General features: G+C 46.1%; 1 long non-coding RNA gene across 1 annotated transcript; it reads left to right on the top strand.

Annotated features, from left to right (window-relative positions):
• Positions 1-4,477: 4,477 nt before the first annotated feature.
• LOC123394801 lies at positions 4,478-18,158 on the top strand. The gene is made up of 3 exons (XR_006609537.1): positions 4,478-4,564; positions 15,946-16,267; positions 16,846-18,158. It is a non-coding gene; the product is annotated as an uncharacterized LOC123394801 (long non-coding RNA).
• Positions 18,159-18,388: the final 230 nt, after the last annotated feature.

Raw genomic sequence — 18,388 nt, forward strand, 5'->3', positions numbered from 1 at the left:
TCTTGTATCTTCACCAGCTCAGACTGCTATAACAAAATACCATCAACTGGGGCTTAAACAATGCTTATTTTTCATAGTTCTGGAGACTGAGTCTGAGTTAAAGGTGCCGATGTAGTTAGGTTCTGGTGAGTGTCTTCTTCCTGGCTTATAGATTCTTGCTGTGTCTTCACTTGGCAAAGAGAGAGAGGGAGCAAGCTCTCTGTGTCTCTATAAGGGTCCCACCCTCAGACCTCATCAACTGGGATTATCTTTCAAAGACTCCATCTCCAAATATCATCACAGTAGGGAGTTGGGCTTTAACATATGAATTTTTAGGGTGACACAAGTCAGTCTACAACACCATGAGCTTGGGCCTTTGTGACTGCCTTGATAACAAAATGTGACAATGTGGCATCACATCCAAGGCTGATGTCTAAAAGGTTCTACAACTTGTGATGGTTTCTCTGGGATGCTTACTTTTGGAACCCAGCCACTGGGCTGTGAGGAAGCCACATGGAAATGTGGATGGAAGCCACATCTTCATGTAGATGTTCCACCAACAGCACACACAGATCCAGGTTGACAGCCAGCACCAACCACCAGACAATACATGAGGAGGCCTTAGAGGACTCTGGCCCCAGTCACTGTCTTTCCGTAACCACATGAAAGCATCCAAGTAAGGAGCATCTAGCTGAGGCCCGTCAACCCCCGGAACCAAGAGTGGCAATTAGAAGGGTACTGTGGTTTACGCCACACAGCCATGAATAACCAGAACAGCATCTCATTGGCTATTTGAACATTGTTGCTCTTCAGAAGAAAGCTGACTTCAGTATGCACAGTCCTGGAGCCCCTGTCCACTAGGCTACATTAGAACAAAGGGCCACAGTTTGGTGCCTACCCTCACCATACACACATTTAGCCCAGCCACGTAGACAGATACTGAAGCTTTTGCCTACAGAAGTGATTCTCAGCCAAGAGCTGCATATTAGAATCACCTGGGGAGATTTTTATGACTTCCTTACACCCAGGCTATTGCCCAGACCAATTAAACCAGAATCTTTGGGAGAAGTAGTCCAGGAATCAATATCTGCTTAAGTTTCCCAGGTGATCTTAATGTGTAGCCATGGACAGAGGCAGTGAGCACCTAGGCCAACTTGGAGCAGGGTGGGCAGTGCCAGCATGCGTCATCATGGAGCGTAATGACACCGGTCCTTCTGTGCCCTGGGGGAGCGATGTTACTCTCTCTGGGAAAATAGGGATAAATGTACCCTTCTCTATTTGACTTTCAGTGACATATAACATTCCTGGCCTGGATTATTTTGTCTTACCTAATGCCTTTCCCTTCTTGTCTCTTCATCCTTCTTGTCCCTTCTCATAGCAGGGCTCAGAGTCCGAGTTCCTTCTTGAAATGTTTCCAGTCATTCCAGGCATATGGATTTTCATTTTCTGCTGAATAAATCACCCCCAAACTCAGCAGGTTAAAACCACAATGAACATTTATTATTTCTTATCATTTTGTGGGTCAGTAGCTGAGAGGTGGCTTAGCTGGGTGCTCTGACTTGGAGCCTCTCATGAATAGTTGGTATGTCAGGAAGGACTAACACTTGAAGATTTCACTAGGGTTGGGGGGTTCACTTCCAAGAAGTAGCTGGGGAGTAGCTAGGAGTCAATGTTAGATGTTGTCAGGAGGCCTGGGTTTCTTTCCGTGTGAACTTCTCCATAGGGTTGCTTAAGCGTCCTTGTGGTGCGAGGTGTCAGAGCAGTGATCCAGAGAGAGGGAGGAGAAAAGCTGTGATATCTTTTATGACCTAGCTTTGAACCACATATCATAATTGTTGCAATATCCTATTGGTCACACGGGTCAGGTGTCTATTCATTGTAGAAGAAGAATCCACAGGGCATGACTGTCTGATGGTTTGAATCTCTGGGGGTCAGTCTAGAAGCTGGCTGTCATGACAGGCCTCAATCACCTCTTCCTCCCACACTGTTCCAGAAGTTCTCAAATCTGGATGGTCTATAAAATCATCTGAGAGACTTCTAAAAGTAAAGATTCTCAGATGCCACCTGAGATGTTTTGATTCAGTCAGGCCTAGAATCTGTAATTTTAGTCTCCCAAAGCAATTCTGGTGATCACAATAGAAATGGACAGTTTATTCCATTTGGGCACTTAGTTCCTGGTCCAGGTAGGATAGACTCTTTTAGATTTTGTCCCCATGGGCCACCTCACATAAGGTGGGGGGGGGGCTGTAATACCATAAAGGAGCCCTCCTGTTAGTTCAGAAACTTCTGTTTTGTACCTTTCTCCTCTTCTTGGCTACTCCTTCATCCCCTGGCCCCCCTCATTCTTATCCCCACCAGACCAGTTGTCCACCTGGCCATGTTGATGGATTCAGATCTTTAACTTAGCCCCTTGTCCTTGGAAGAGGATGTTTCCAAGACTGAAAAATAGCCTTATGACCTCCCACAACTGTGTATGGCCATTGAACATGGGAGTGAGTGGGTGGGGAAGTGGGAGGGATTTTGAGTAAGCCTAACTTTTTTCATCTCAAAAATAAAAGTTTCACTGGTCATCTGGGCAGTTCCTTATTTTTGTTTGTTTTTAAATTTCATTTAACTTTTAGTTAGTGAACATACAGTGCAATGTTGGTTTCAGGAGTAGAATTCAATTATTCTCCACTTACATACAACACCCAGGACTCATCATGAGTGCCTCCTTACTGCCCATCCCCCACTAGCCTGTCCCCACCCACCTCCATCCACCAGCCCTCAGTTTGTTCTTTACCATTGAGTCTCTTAGAGTTTGTTTCCCTCTCTTCCCATATATTCACCTGTTTTTTTTCCCCTTAAATCCCACACACGAGTGAAATCATACGGCATTTGTCTTTCTCTGACTTATTTCACTTAACATAATACATTCTAGCTCCATCTCCATCATTGCAAATGGCAAGATTTCATTCTTTTAGGTGGCCAAGTAACATTCCATTGTGTGTATACACACAACATCTCCTTTATCCACTGATCAGCCGATGGACATTGGGCTCTCTCCATAGTTTGGCTATTGTTGATAATGCTGCTACAAGCACTGGGGAGCACGTACCCCTTTGCATCTGTATTTTTCTATCTTTTGTGTAAATACCTGGTAGTAGAAGTGCTGGATCCTAGGGCAGTTCTATTTTTAGCTTTTTGAGGGACCTCCATACTGTTCCCCGGAGCAGCCACACTAGTTTCCATTCCCACCAACAGTGCAAGAGGGTTCCCGTTTCTCCACGTCCTTGCCAACACCTGTTGTTTCTTATTTTCTTTGCATCCATTTTGGCAGGTATGAGATGGTATCTCCTTGTGGTTTTGATATGTGTTACCCTGATGATGAGTTGAGCATCTTTTCATGTATCTGTTAGCCATTGGGATGTCTTCTCTAAAAGTATATTCATGTCTCTGGGAAGTTCCTTATGTGTGCTGGACACTCTTGGTTTGAGCACCAAGTCATGAAATAACTTTCAGGGGAAGGGCGAGGGCAAAGGGATTCTAGAAGTGTGGTAGGATGACTAAGCCCTTTTGGGATTTATGGTTATAAAAGAGAAGAAAGGCTGTAACACTAACCTTTGCTGCTCAGCCCCTCTCCCTGACAGGAAGCAATAGTCCCACTGAGGCAGAAAACCTGCCTGTATTCTAAGAACCTAGGAAGAAAGCAACAGGATGGGAAACCCAGGCTGAATATCCAGGACAGATGGCCCCCATGGTGTCAGAACAAATGGGGGCATTTCTGTCACTGCTGTTTGGAAGCAGGCAGAAAAGCAGCCAGGAATTTTCCAAGGGCTGCAGCATTTCCCTTCATCAGGAAAACAGCTACTCAGCCACGTGCCTCTTTCCACACTAAGCACTGGGAAGGAAACAGTAAGCACGGCCAATAGGGCTGTGCCTTCACTAAGGCCATTTTCCACACACTTGTCCAGTGTAGCTGCTATGCTAAACAATTATTTCTGCAGAAAGATCTTGATGGCGGTCTAGCCTCTGACACAACTAAGGCATTTGGAATAGGAAGGCCAATTTCACTCTCTACCGTCTTGACATATTCCAGACTTTAAGGCTAGTTGACTAGATGGGCCGTGAGGCAGGACTTTGCCCAACACTTAATTTTCCTCAAGGTTGTGCCAGCAGACTTGACTTCCTCAAGGAGGAAATGGAGCTCCTGGCCATAAAGTCTGCCCTTCAGGTCTGCCGGCCACATGCAGCAGGCATCTGACCAGCCATAGGCGCTTCCAGCAGCTGCTGCCTCTCGTTGCCAGCCAGTAGCCGAGACATAGGCCCCGTCCTTTTAGCATGTGGAGTTCAAGATGAACTGAGGTGTCATCTCAAGTTTTGTCCAGAAAACCACAGGGTCAGATGGGTGTCGTGTGTACCAGAGATCTTGGGACATAGCTATCCAGGGAGTTTCACAATCTCTGTCTTAGTCAGCTCAGGACACCATGAAAAAATGCCACAGAGGCCGGGACGAAGGCTCAGGGCTTAGACAACAGAAATTTATTTCTCACGGTTCTGGAGGCTGGCAAGTTCAAGCTCAAGGTGGAACAGAATTTAGTTTCTGGTAAGAACTCTTTTCCTGCCTTACAGAGAGCTGTCTTCTCATTGTGTCTCACATGGAAGAGAGAAAGAGAAGAGAGAAACAGAGATCTCTTCTGTTTCCTCCTCTTTTACAAGGACACTAGTTCTAACAGACCAGGGTTTTACCTTTAACGTTAATGTAACCCTAATTAGTTCCTTAAGGCTCTATTCCTAATCAGCTACATGAGGTTTGGGTTTTAACATATGAATTTGAAGGGGGCACAATTCAGTTTGTAGTTGTCTTATAACCTTGCCTGGACATGATGAGTCCCTTTCAGAGTCCCAAACAGACTGTGTCCAGAACGTCTGGTGGCTCTACCAGATAACCCAGTGACGCTGGAAACAAAAATGGGCAGTAGAAGTAGTTGATAGGTGTTTGTACACATCAAAGTATGAGTTTCTGACTCTGGGCTCCATGGGGCCAACCCTGCTCATTAAAAAATATGTATATATTTAAAATATTTTTGTTTATTCATTTTAGAGAGAGAGAGAGAGAGAGAGCACAATGCAAGGGGAAGAGCAGGCAGAGGGACGGGGAGAAGCAGGCTCCCTGCTCAGGGGCTCGATCCCAGGAACCTGGGATCCTGACCTGAGCCGAACGTAGATGCTTAACCAACCGAGCCCCTAGGTGCCCCCCAGCCCTCCTTGCTTTGGTTCTCTGGATTTCTGGGTCACACATCAGTGTGGGCATGTTCTGCTCTTCAGTTCCATGCCTGGGAACCACGGGTTGGGGGTTCTTCGTCCCGAGCTTATGCCCTTTTGGAGGGGAGCAGCTGTCTTGCCACTTTATTTGTGCTTTTCTGGCTCTCCTGAAACCATGGCACGATTTCAGACATCTGATGTGCCCAAGGTAAGGCGGCCACCTCTTACTGGGCTCGGCTCAGATCTGGCAGGGAGTCGTGTTTCTCAAAGGTACAGCTGCCTGCTACTTTCCCGGAGTCACTGTGACATGAGCACTGGGGAAGGGGCAGGAGATCTGTTGCTAATGTACATCCCAATTTCAGGTCCAGGCTCAGTGGATTTCCCTCTGTTGAAGCTGGGGCTAGTTAGAGAAGTCCAAGTGGAGTCTGCTTAGAAAGAACAAGGGACTTTACTGACTCTTAGAACTAAGAATTAAGCATGTTTCTTCCCAGTAACAGGATTCTGGTTCTCAGCCCTTGCTGTCAGGAGTCAGTTTCTCTCTATCACTCAGCTCTGCTTTGCTCTGGGAGTCATCTCGGGGAAAGACAACTTCCAGATGACCCAGGCTTTCATGATTCCTACAACTAACAATCTGATAAAGAAAGAGAACATTTTTTCTCCTAATGTCCTCACCCCTCTCCATGAATACTCTGGTTGGTTTTGTTGGGTCATATCTTACCCCTTAACCCATCAGAGTCTAGAGGGATGGGACACACCAGTAGGCCAGCCTTGTGATGAAGGAGGCTGCAGTCCTCAGCTTTCAGCCCTGATGAGACTATATTGAGTGCAGAAGTTTCCATGAGCAAAGCATGTGTGACAAACGAAAGTGTAAATACATCTGCTGTTTAATGTCTCCACTGCACACACTTGAGGTGGACGTTTAGCTGGGATGTGATGACACATTAGAGGGCAGCAGGAACTGTACCTGCTACTCTCAGGACAATGGGATCACTTGGCTCCCCACTGCAAAGTTCATGTATAGATACCCTCCTGATGCCTCCATTTAGAAAACACTGCAACTTGGTTTTCATCCTTTGTACATCATACTTCTAGCACTTATGCTGCCTTTGGGTTGTGAGGGGCATTATCTTGAATGATGGACACACAGGAAACCTGACTTCCCACATGTTAGTCCCTCTCTATATGGGCTACTTGTTGACCATAATCTTACAGTGCTAATAGTGTTTTGGCTCAGCACAAAGTGGCCTTTTGCCAACACATTTCTCATTTTTTGGGCAAGTCTCCCTTGATTTGTCCTTTTCTTTTCATAGTTACCTATTTTCCAGCATGTTCCCCCATCCCCTTCTCAGATTCTGCCCCACCCAGCAAAGGGAGGCCAGGTAAGGGCTTGGGGTTGGGAGTGGGCATGGATGGCAGCGATGATAGCTTGTTTTCTTTGAAATCTTGTCCCTGGTTTCATGAACTTGAGGAAAGGTTTTTGAACTTTAAATATATTTTGCTCATTAGATGAAAACCCACCCCTCTCCCCCAGTATTCATTATCCTCCAAAAGAGGGATAGCGTAATATATGAGTAGTATTTGTAGAATTAATTTGAAGACTATTTGCTCCAAGGCAATCATGGGAATGTCTCAATATCAGATTACTAAGTGACTTTCTCAGAATCATGGTGGGAAAGGAGCAGATGTTTTGTGGTCAATCAGTGATGCAATGACAGTGATGCAGGACAATGCATAGGGTTCATGGAGGTCAGCCTGAGACAGAGTCAGGGGACAGTCCTAATCTGCCAGAGATGGGGGTGTTTAGTCCAGGAGCTAATGTTTGGGAGCCTGGATTATCCTGATTGTGGGACTGAGATATGTGACAATACGGGGATGAATGCAGGTCCCTGAAGTTGATTGTTCAGCTTCTAGAGAGAGAGAGAGGAGTGGCATCTAGTAGGCTCAGCAGCACAAGGGTCTTAGGAGGGTCAAGGCCAGCACAGAGCTGGCATGGAGGTCTGGACTGGGCTTGACAATGAGACAAGACCCTGGGGGAACCTTCAGGAACACTTGGGCACATTTTAAAGCACATTAATATCTAAAAGGAAATACCCCTGTGATGTAGGCCGGACACATCCGACCGTCTCATGTTGACCATTCCCTGGTTTTCCCTGTTGACTCCTTCCACTCTGGCATTCGACCATTTATTTTCTGGCACCCAAACTGTGACTTTTCTTCCTAAACTCTAGTTCAGTCTTTCTCAAACGTGGTTAGTAGGCTGCTCTAGAGAAAGTATTTAGTCAAACTTCTGTGGGTATTCAGGTGCCAGAGAGCGAACACAGAGTCTCAGGTGCCAATCAGAGAGGGACGCTTTGGGTGCTGCCATCTGTCCGTCATAGAAGTTATCACCGCGCTGCTGAGAGCAAGTGTTTCCTAAGCGTTTGCATGAAGACCACACAAATGAAAATAAGCAGTGGCCATCGGCTACAGCAAGGCTGTTGGCGACCATCACTTGCTTTTGGCATGAACTCAGAAGAGGACTGGGAAAGCTTTGTGGTGGAAAGAAACAGAAGGCTCAGGTGCGCCCCGACTGGAGACTGTTGTCATGACAAAGCTGGAGACGGATGTAGAAGGAGGACGGCCTACTTGATTGGTTAGGAGTAGTTATTTGACTTTCTTTGCGTTGGTCCTGAGTTGGAAATAGGAACAAAAACTAATGAAGCTGTCCGTTATTAATCGAGTTCTGGCCATCTGGGGCCAGTTGTTACAGAAGTTCTTGTTTGGTTTCCTGGATTGTTGCTACAGAGTGCAGCCTGAGTGCTTCCAGGTCCGACTTCCAGCAGCCGGGCTTCCTGAGCTGGTTACTGTAGGTATGGGGTTGCTGCAGGTTGTGGGCTAGAGCTTTATTTTCACATGTGGTCTGGCCGCTGTCTGTTCGTGTATTCATTCTCTCAAGTGCTTGGATATCGTAATAGACTTCTAAAGAGTAGCTATACTGTTATTGTCGTCTACACTGAGGATGTCCACATCGTTCACCTAGATGGTTTCAGAGCTCGGTTTTGTTTCGGTCAGTGGCTTCTCTAAAGCATGCATGCCCTAGGGCCATTTTCGTATCTGGCTAACTGGCTTTGTGGCCTGTCCTTGTGGAGGGAGCTTGGCCCAAGCTTTGGCACATCAGTGTGGTCAGAGCCATGGGTGCGAACAGTTGAATAGGGCTCCTTTCCTAGAAGAGCTCCTTTCCTTTCCAGGTTCCACAAATGATTTTTATCATGTTCTGTCCTTTGTGTTCAAATTCTCTAATATTATAAACTTCTCTAGGCCAGCATGTCTTCTGTAAGGCCTGCTTCCTTCTGAATTCCTTACTCATCTCGCCCCCTGCATTTCTCAATTTCTTTATCTCCTTTTCTCTTCCTTCCTCATTTCCTTTGGTACTTTCACTTGAACTCCAGTTTTTTATTATTTTCTGGTTCTTCTATTTCCTCAGTCTCAGAGCTTCCAAAATGTTTCCAGACTAGAAAATTATATTAGTTTTCTTATTGCTGCTGTAACAAATTCCTATAAACTTAGTGGCTTAAAACAACACAAATTTATTATCTCGCAGTCCTGGAGGTCAGATGTTTCACCGAGCAGATATCAAGGATATCAAAGTGTCATTGTGTTTCTTCTGGAGGCTCTAGGGGAGAATCCTTTTCCTTGCATTTTCCACTCTCTAGAGGCCACTTGTGTTCCTGGCCTCACAGCCCCTTCCTCTGTCTTCAAAGCCAGCAGTCCTTCCCTTCAATCTGTCTCTGTCTTTCTCTGACTTCTGTTTCTGTTGTCATACCTTCTTCTCTGATTCCGATACTTAAGCCTCCTTCTGAGGACAAGTACGTTGAGGCCACCTAGATAATCCAGAGTAATCTCCCCACCTTAATATCCTTAAATCAATTTAATCACATCTGTGAAGTCCTTTTGCCATGTTAGGTAACATAATCACTGGTTCTGGGGATTAGGGCATAGAATCTGTTATAGGCTGAATTGTATTCTTCCAGAATTCACATGTTGAAGTCCTAACCCTCAGTACCTCAGACTGTGACTGTGACTGGGGACGGTATCTTTAAAGAGATGATTAAGTTAACATAAGGTCACTAGGGTGGGGCCTAATTCAAGATAACTGATATCCTTATCAGAAGAGCAAACTTGGACACAGACATACCCAGAAGGAAGGTGATATAAGGGTACAGGAAGAAGACAGCTGTCCGCAGCCAAGGAGAGAGGTCCCAGGAGAAACCAAGCCGCCAACACCTTGATTGGAGACTTTCAGCCTGGAGAATCATGAGAAAATAAGTGTCTGTTGAACCTAGCCAGTCTTTTGCAATTTCTGTGTCATAGTCTGTGTTATGGCAACCCTAGCAAACTAATACAACATCTTGGGGGATATTATTCTGTTGACCACAGGAGTGATGGTCTAAAGTTGGTCTAACTTTCGTGTATTTTGGGAGCAGTAATACTTCTCCTTATACTTGTGAGGCATAAGAGATCAGAGGCCTACATGCACTGACGTGTTTGCATGAGCTGAGATATTTCTGTAAGCCTCTTACTATTTGAAAGGCTCTGAATTTGAAACGTGACATGGACCTCTTCTGAAGATAGTTGGGAGCCAGTAGGCAATTTTTTGGCAAGAGCAGACTGGAGCTGTATTAGGATTTGGAACACTGATAGTCTGTCTACACCAAAGAGAAGCTCTCCTGACAGAGATGAGAAACCGGATCCAACTACAGACAGCGGTAGAGAGGTCACTGCCGGATGTTCCCGTGGCGTATGGACATGGGCCTCCGGGGTGCAGGCCATAAGGACTCTATAGTCTCAAAGGCATTTACAAACCATCACGAAGTCGACTAAATACATGGGCTTTTTATAATTGTCATAATTGTAGAAATAATTGTAGAAATCCTACCCACTCTTGGTGATAGACTCCTGCCCCCTTGCTGTGGAGGGAGGGGTGGGGCTGAGGGTGAGGCTTCCTCCTTCCCCCAGCACTCACCATTGTGGCCACATGGTGTTAGAGGTGACTGGGAAGAGAGAATGTGGAAGAAAAGAAATTGTGTAACAGTATCACAGAAACAGTGCTGCAATTATCTCATGTGTTTCTCTTCCATGAGGTCACAGCAGCATGAGGGCAGTGGTTGTGTTTGGGTTGACTATCACTGCATGACGACCTAGCACTGTGTATGGCACATAGTAGGCCCTGAACATATTAATTAATAAATTAATTAAATAATGGGATTAACTAGTCAATTCCAGATGGAAGGGACTTTGGAGAATGAGATGAAGCTGACTTAGCATTTGTACATTACTTTGTAATTTCTGAAAGACTTTCATGTTCATTTTCTCATTTGATGCAAGCCTGTGAGGTTGCTGGTGTTTGGAGGACTCTGACAATGATGGTCCCATTCGGGAAGGCACAGGTATGTGCCCACGAGCATGTGATCAATGGCAGGATTGGAAAGCACTGCTCTGACCTGTCCCATTGTGTTCAGCTGCCTACCTTCCTTGATAAAGAAAGTAAGGTCTACAGAGGTAGAATGATCTTCCCAGGGTCACACAGCTAGCTCACATGAAACTGAAAGTCATGGTGAAAATCTATCAGGTAAAAACAAGTTTTCTTCAGTTACTTGCCTCCATTTTAAAAAATTCTGATTCAAGGCAGATTCCTTTGCCACTGTGTAACCACACTTTCCCTACCAGGATACTCCTTTAGAGTAAGTGAAAAGAATTTGAATTTGGGGATCTTTGTTTATGTGACTATTGAAAGGTCATCACTTTTACTTGCTTTCCTCATATTCTCTTAGGAATAATCTGTATGTGTTTTGTAAGGACAATTTGGCATGCCCTTTCCTGTCCTTTCCAGTATATTTGAAATGAGAAAAAATAATTCCAGTCTGGAAATGGCTTATACAGAAACGCCTAGAGCTGGGCGTACTTGGTATGAATCTGTGCCTGGCCTGTGGGAACTGAGGGGGCAAAACTGATCGTGGCTTCCCAGCGCCTGAAGGGTATTCGGCCTTCGAGATACAGTTATTCCCTGGGTCCTTAAAGATTTCCTCATGGTTTAATGCCCTTACACTGGAAAAAAGTCAACATCTGCATATTTTCTCTTGTTACTGGGCAACACTCAGTACCTCAGTGTTTGAGTGGGACAAACAGAGCATTTTATTGTCCTGAGAGGGCAGCTGGAATACTAAGACAAAAAAGAAAAAAATTAGCCTGTTCAGAGTCACCTTCTGTCTGAATCATCCTACTAAGTCATTTCATTAAAAGGGATTCTTATTTTCATAAAGTTCTGTCTAGTTATCTTATAGGTGACTGTTGTGTTAAGCAGGACTATTTACTCTGATTCTTTAGAAACAGGTAAAAAAAATAACTGTAGGTTTAAAAAATAATTTATTACTCATCCTTGTGTAATAAACACATCCTTTACTTGGGTTAAATATTAGAAATATTTCTTTCCTTTTAGATAGCCTCTCCTGTTTGCAATATTTTCAAATAGAATACATTCTAAGAGACAGCGTGTACTTCTAACAATGAGATATCTTCATCCCATGTACCTGTGACAAACTGTTGCTTAAAATATTTCCTTCTCCTCCTGTTGAAGGATTATGGAAACCCACCAAAGCACAGCTCAGATGAGGGAATATGACTGACTTTCCCTAATGAGGAGTAAGCAAAAAGCTTGTTGATGACCTTCACCAGCAGTAAGAGTCTCACGTTTTGGTTAACATAGTCTGCACACCTGCCAGCGAAAAAATTAAAGAGCGCCTCAACGGAACAGCCATGCCTTTGGGGAGGGGACACTGGGTCTCAGGGCTCCTTACTTCCCAGGAGTCGGACCGCAGGGAAGCCTGTGAGCATGCCCGTCACAGGTGCTCAGGAATTCACCTCCTTCCGTCTCCTTCGTCCCACGCTGCTCTCCAGTCTCGTATAAAGTTGAAAAGCCATAGTAAAGTTTGTGACATGCTATTGACCTGAAGGGTATGGTGGCTCGGGGAGTCTTATTGCCTCTTTAGCAGGCTGTGGAAGGGTCTGGGTCCCTGGTCTTGGCAAGAGCGTGCAACTGATGCCACGCTGTCCAGAACGCAGGAACCCGGGAGCACTGAGAGACCACGGACCCGGCTGGGACTCTGCTCTGGAACAGACCACTGAGGCCCAGGAGCGGGAAGTCATTCGTGTAACGTCAGGAAGTCAATTGGCAGAAGGGCTGGGGCTGGAATTTAGCTGCTTCATTTCCGAGTTAGCACTCTGAAAACACCGCACCGGCATTTCTGAATCTCAACAGCCACGGAGCACGGGCCTCGGCCTGCTACGGTGTCCGTGCCACACGTCACCAGCAGAGGGCACCATTAACCTGCGGGTGTTTCCAAGAATTTTGGTATCTAGTGCAGACATTATAAGGAATGCACGAATACTTGATAAAATATAATATGGGGATATTGCATTCATAGATTTTTAAGTATAGACACCGAGTGTTTGAAGGCATAGGATTTTATAAAAGGATACAAAACATCACAATTTGCCCTAAACCTGGAGATAGACCCCTCTATGACACGTGGACGTTCACTGAAACGCTGGATTTAGGGAAGTATCCGCATTGGCGGAGCAACTCAGAAACCACTGAGCATGTCTGTCCCGATGTCATCCAGGCACTGCCATGTGCACTGAGATACAACAGGTGGGAAAATTGGATTTGTTCCCTCTTTCAGACGAACTCATCCCTCCGCCATCCCCACGTTCAAACAAATAACTCTTCACGGTGCAGGGTTTTCCGGGCAGCCCAGCAGGCGGATGGGGCACCACTCTGCCCGGCACATGCCAGCTGTCCGACCTGGTGGCAGTAAGGCCTCCTCCCAAGACCGTCCGGGGAATGAAACGAGGCCCTGTAGGAAAGCCATCAGGCGCGGTACCCGATGCGCAGTACGCAGGAAGGGAGAGCACCTGTTCCCAGGTGAGGGCCTGCGGCGTCAGGCTGGACTGGAGGCAGCCGGTGGTCTGCGATGTTTGACCACCAGGAACCCCAGTAGGGCAATGGGCTTCGGAGTCAGGATGAAAGCGGAGACCCGGTGCTTGGAACGTGGGAAAGTGGTGAGCGTGGCTTTGTCCTTGGACTCAGGAGGGCCTTTATCAGAAGAGGGACTAGAACCGCACCATGAATAAGGCGGGAATTCGGTGGTCAGAGGCGTGGCTCCACCGGCTGTGGCCGAGCCCCCTAGACTCTGCGTCAGTGCGCGCGCGTGCCTGTGCGTGTATGTGCGCGTGCGTGCGCGTGCGCGCTGCCAAGCTCTGCACCATGTGCGATTGTGCCAAGGGGTTGCGGTGGGAAAGGCGATTTTCACGGCTGAGCGCTCCGTGTTCACCCTGGGTCTTGGACTCGCAGGCGGTGCAGGCAGTCAAGCCAACGCTTCTAATTCCAAATGGGTATTAGAAGTTGCCTCTGGAGACTCCTGCCCCAGCGTAGGTTCTGTTCAAATGAACCCCCTTCCCTTCTCTCCCCATCGTCCTCTGCCTGCGCTTTCCCTCTTCCTTCTCTTCCTCCCTCCTGCCCGTCCCCTGCCTCTCCCCTCTGCCCACTCGCCTTTCCTTCATGCCTCCGTGGGTTAGAGATGGTGTCAGCGACATTTCAGCTCTAACGGGGTCCCTGTGGAAGCGTCGATGGCAGAAGCGGCAGGCGCTGTAGGCAGAACCGGGTGGAAGAATGGCGATGGAATGAGGCTGAGTGGCGGGGGTGGTCATTGCAAATCCAGCGACTTGCAGAGCTGGCTGCTGGTTTTTTATTGATTGTTTTAGGGGGAGCAGAGGTAGGAGGAAGTTATAATGTGTCATTTCTATACGCAGTAGATGTGCATGTGAACCTCAGGAAAGGGGAAGTGACTGGAGAGACACATGTGGATGTTTTCCATATGGAAGTTATAAATTAAGTGTGGATCAAATCTCTGAGGTGTTAAAAAAAAAAAAGCAGAAGCCGAGAGGGGGCTTGGATTGAAAATTGAGATAAGTTCCCTTGAGGGCCCAAGAGGAGACTGAGAAGCCCGAGGAGAAGGCAGCAAAGAGGCCAGGGAGACCCGTGTGGGATGCACTAGGCAGTGGGGAAGGAGACTGTCCGGGATTTGGCGGGGGCAGTTCCCACCCTTTGGAGCTCAGGTGCCCAGTGCTGATGAGCTGCCATCCTTACCAGGTACAGGGCTTTGGAGGCTGAAGGTGGGGGCAAAAGCAGCCTCTTCTCTGCTGAAATTACTGACAAGTCACCACGTGTCAACACTGAGGACAAGTGAGGTGGAGTGCGGATGAGCTGAACTAATCGCTGAACCAATATGACTAAAGCAATGAGACAGAAGGGCAGAGGGACCTGCCTGCTTTCGCTGAGTGCCATTTCCCTTGCAGCCTCAGTCACTCTGAGGAAGTTACAATTAAATCCATTTTGTAGAGGAGACTGAGCTATATGTGTCCCAGATCCCAGAACTAGAAATGGTAGAACCAGTTTCTAGCTGAGTTGAATGACTCCAAAATTGAAATTCCTTCGGCAGGGCCCAGCTGCCTTCCAAACACTGCATGCCCCCTGCAGTGGACTGTCCGTTGTTCAATGAGCCAGTTTCTCTGTGGCCGTGCCCAGCTGCCCACTTAACACAGTTATTCAATAGACGGTTTTCAGTCCTTATCTTCCATGACATCCAGCTGGTATCTGACCCGGACTGTGTCCTTGAAACTCCTCTCCCTCAATTTCTGCAAAACCACTCAACTATTTCTTTGCATTACCTTTCCCCAACTTCTTTTTCACTGTCTACCCCTTTAATCGCTAGTGCTCTCCAGGGTTATGTTCTTGGATATCTTCTTTAACTTTACTCCGGGAAACACAGACTAAAGACTTTGGGGGTCAGGGAGGGAATGTAAATGAGAACAGCCACTGAATGTAAGATCTTGGCATGCCCAGCTCCTGTGAGGTTCAGGAAGGTGCTATAGAGATATGTGGTCGAAGTGAGGGGTAGTGAGGAACGTGGGGAGTAGGGTCTGTGAGAAGCGAACAAGCAATGTCCAAAAGGAGCTTAGGCAAAAAGCGACTGGGAAAATGTAGAGTCAGAAGAAAATTAGCCTTGAGGAAATTAGTAGGATGTTTGGAAGTAAAAGAACTTGAAGTCTGATGTTCAGTTTAGGCCAATCAGATACCAAAGGCTAGGAGATCATTCTTTGCATTGTGCCCTTTAGACAAAAGCTCTGAGCAATAAATAGGGCAAGTAGACTCCATTTACAACAACCATCTGAGCAAGCCGCTGGGTCATTCTGAGGTTAGTATTCGAACTGGCAGCAAAGCGGGGGATGTGAACCAAAGTTGGGACACTGTGTCACGGTGGAGATGGGTAATGAGGACAGGCAACACTGAATGGGTACCAAAGGGCATTGTTAGCAAAGGCGGCGTGGCTTCCACTGATAAATGAGAAATTCCATCCATCTTTTCATTTGAAAAAATTTAGTTTTGGGGCACCTGAGTGGCTCAGTTGGTTAAGCATCTGACTCTTGATTTTGGCTCAGGTCATGATCTCAGGGTCGTGAGATGGAGCCCCACTTTGGTCTCCACACTCAGGGCAGAGTCTGCTTGGGATTGTGTTTCTCTTTCTTCACCCTTTATCCCTCCCTCTATCCCTCCCTTCTCCTCAAATAAATAAATAAATAAATAGTCTTTTAAAAAATTTAAGGAGTCTCCATTGTCCTTACTAGGAGAACATGGCACTCATCCAGGAACACCAGCTTTTGAAAAGAACGCTTAGGGAATGTGGTGACCCTAACATGCCATTAGTCCGACTGCAGTGAGATATACAGGAAGGACTGCAAATTGGAGAGCAAAGTCACCTTTTCAAATGCATGAGGTCACTTGGAGATTTGAAGCTGGGGTTGGAAACCTCTCCTGGTAACTACAGAAGTGGAATGAAGAGGGAGTTGGGAGGAATCCCCAAACTATGGATCCTTCTCTGAGTCTCCTTCGTCTCATTCCCACCAGCTTCTCAGAGCAACCTTGCTTCTTCACTATTATCATTATCAGGTAAGGAGCTGAAAGACGTCCCGCCCAGCCCATGTGTCCTTGTGGTTTCTCCTACACCTGCCCCTGACCTTCTTTACTATTCTCAAAGCAAATACAATCCCAGGGATCACATACCACTCCACCACCTCTCTGGCCAACTCTTAGGAGAAGGGTATTTCAGTCTAATTTTCAGCCAAAAGCAGCCCCCAGAATTCTGAAATTGCTAGATGTATGTTGGTACATGTAAACTAACAGGTCCCCTCAGATAGACTTCAGTCCTTCAGCAGCTCCAAGACTCTCCACTCTCGTTCAGATTCATTGTGAGGTTTCCATGGCTCCTCTCCTGACACTTCTCTCCCTACATACTTGGGGTAAACATCATTAGCTAATCAAGGTATTCTTTCCACGGTGCCTCAGACCCCTGGTAGGCAGTTGCTTCCAGCTGATGGAAACTGGACTTGAACTGAGCAGATTTACCTGCTGAGGCTCAGATCTTTCTAGCCTGGCACAACATCCTGTGTTCTTACTTTGCTATTAATTGATTTGGGGCTTCACCCCCCTAACTCTGTATCTTTTCTCATCTTGTTATTTCTGCCTAGGATGGTCTCCCCACCGCGTAACAATTCCTCAAGCCAAGACCTCATCTATTCAGACTCAAGGTTGTTTTGATGCCAGATGAGAATCACAAAGTCATGCTTCCTTTTCTTCCAGTAGAAAACTAGTGAGTATCCATGAAAGACAAAAACAGCTCTGTAGAAGGACAGCAAAAGAGCCATACCCAAATTTTGGGGGAGACTTTGACATCACTGTCCTTGGCAACCAAATCTAGTTCTGAATTCTGCATACCTGCTTTCTTAATCAGTATAGGAGAGAGGAAGGCAGAGAACATGGGGACTCACACTGTCTTCTGCCTGTAGCTCTAGGTAGAATGGCTGCATTCACCAGGACACCAGGAAGTTAACTCCCTCTGATGTGTTAAAAGTCCACGTCTAAAAACAAAACGTCCCCCAACACACATGTGGATGGTGTGATGGGCTGGAGACATCCTCCATACCTCGTTTTCATACTGTGTGACCAGGCCAAGAGAGACCTCTCCATTCCAGGATGGACGAATGAATCTTTCCCTTCACAGGTCAATTTCCCCTGCAAGAAAACAAACTCTGGTATTTTAAGCAGCTATGCCTCAAGGCACCCTGATTACATACCTCAGAAAAAGCAAGACATAAAAATTCCAGTCCTTCTCCTGAACAGACCCAACTCCACACCACATTAACAAGGCATGGATACCTACGGAAGAATTTGTAGATATTCAGAGGATTTGCATTGCCAACCCCTATTACAAAATCCTTACATTTTTTTTCTTTTTCCCTGAATCCTTTCTTGGAGTCAGCAGCCTTGCTTTCCACCTAAAAGTCAGTGCATCTGGGCTTTTCTGGCAAGGCTGGCTTCAGCCCTGTCTTTCCAGACCCTGCACACTATCTCTTCCCTAATATAGAACAAATTCCCATTTGTATCTTCACATTCACTCCTTTGGTGATCTAACAAGATTCTCCTTGGAATTTACTCCCATGCTAGAGGCTGTTGGTAGTATACAATATCTGCTTTCCCACTTTCCTACAATAAGTGAGTTCAAGAGTTTTATCTGGGCACAGAATAGACTCCATTCCCCAGCGTCCCCATTACAGCAAGGTGTAGTTATGTGAGAACATGGCACCAATGGCGTGCAAGTGAAGCATGGACACAGCTTCTGAGACATGTTCTTAAGAGCAAGAGGCACAGTCCTTTCCTGCCTTCATCTCCTTTTTGCCTGGAATGTGGTTATTTTGGCTGGGATTAGAATAGCCATCTTGCATTAAGAGGTGGGAGTTTTGTGCTGAAGATGGCAGGGCAACCAAAGAGAAAAAAGCATGGCCCTAATGGATGAATAAAATTTTATTTAAATTTTAAAAATTCTAAGTTTTCTTTATTATATTTTTTCTACAAGCATTACATTAATAATCAGAAACAAACTAAAATTCCATCATTTGAGGCCTATTTATAGTTTTACTTTCTCTATTAAGACTTCAATTATTTTTTTAATAATTAAAAAAAAATTTTATAAACATATAATGTATTATTAGCCCCAGGGGTACAGGTCTGTGA

Source organism: Mustela putorius, unplaced genomic scaffold (genome assembly GCF_011764305.1).
Source record: "Mustela putorius furo isolate JIRA1106 unplaced genomic scaffold, ASM1176430v1.1 tig00003845_pilon_pilon_pilon, whole genome shotgun sequence".
Taxonomy (NCBI): Eukaryota; Metazoa; Chordata; class Mammalia; order Carnivora; family Mustelidae; genus Mustela; species Mustela putorius.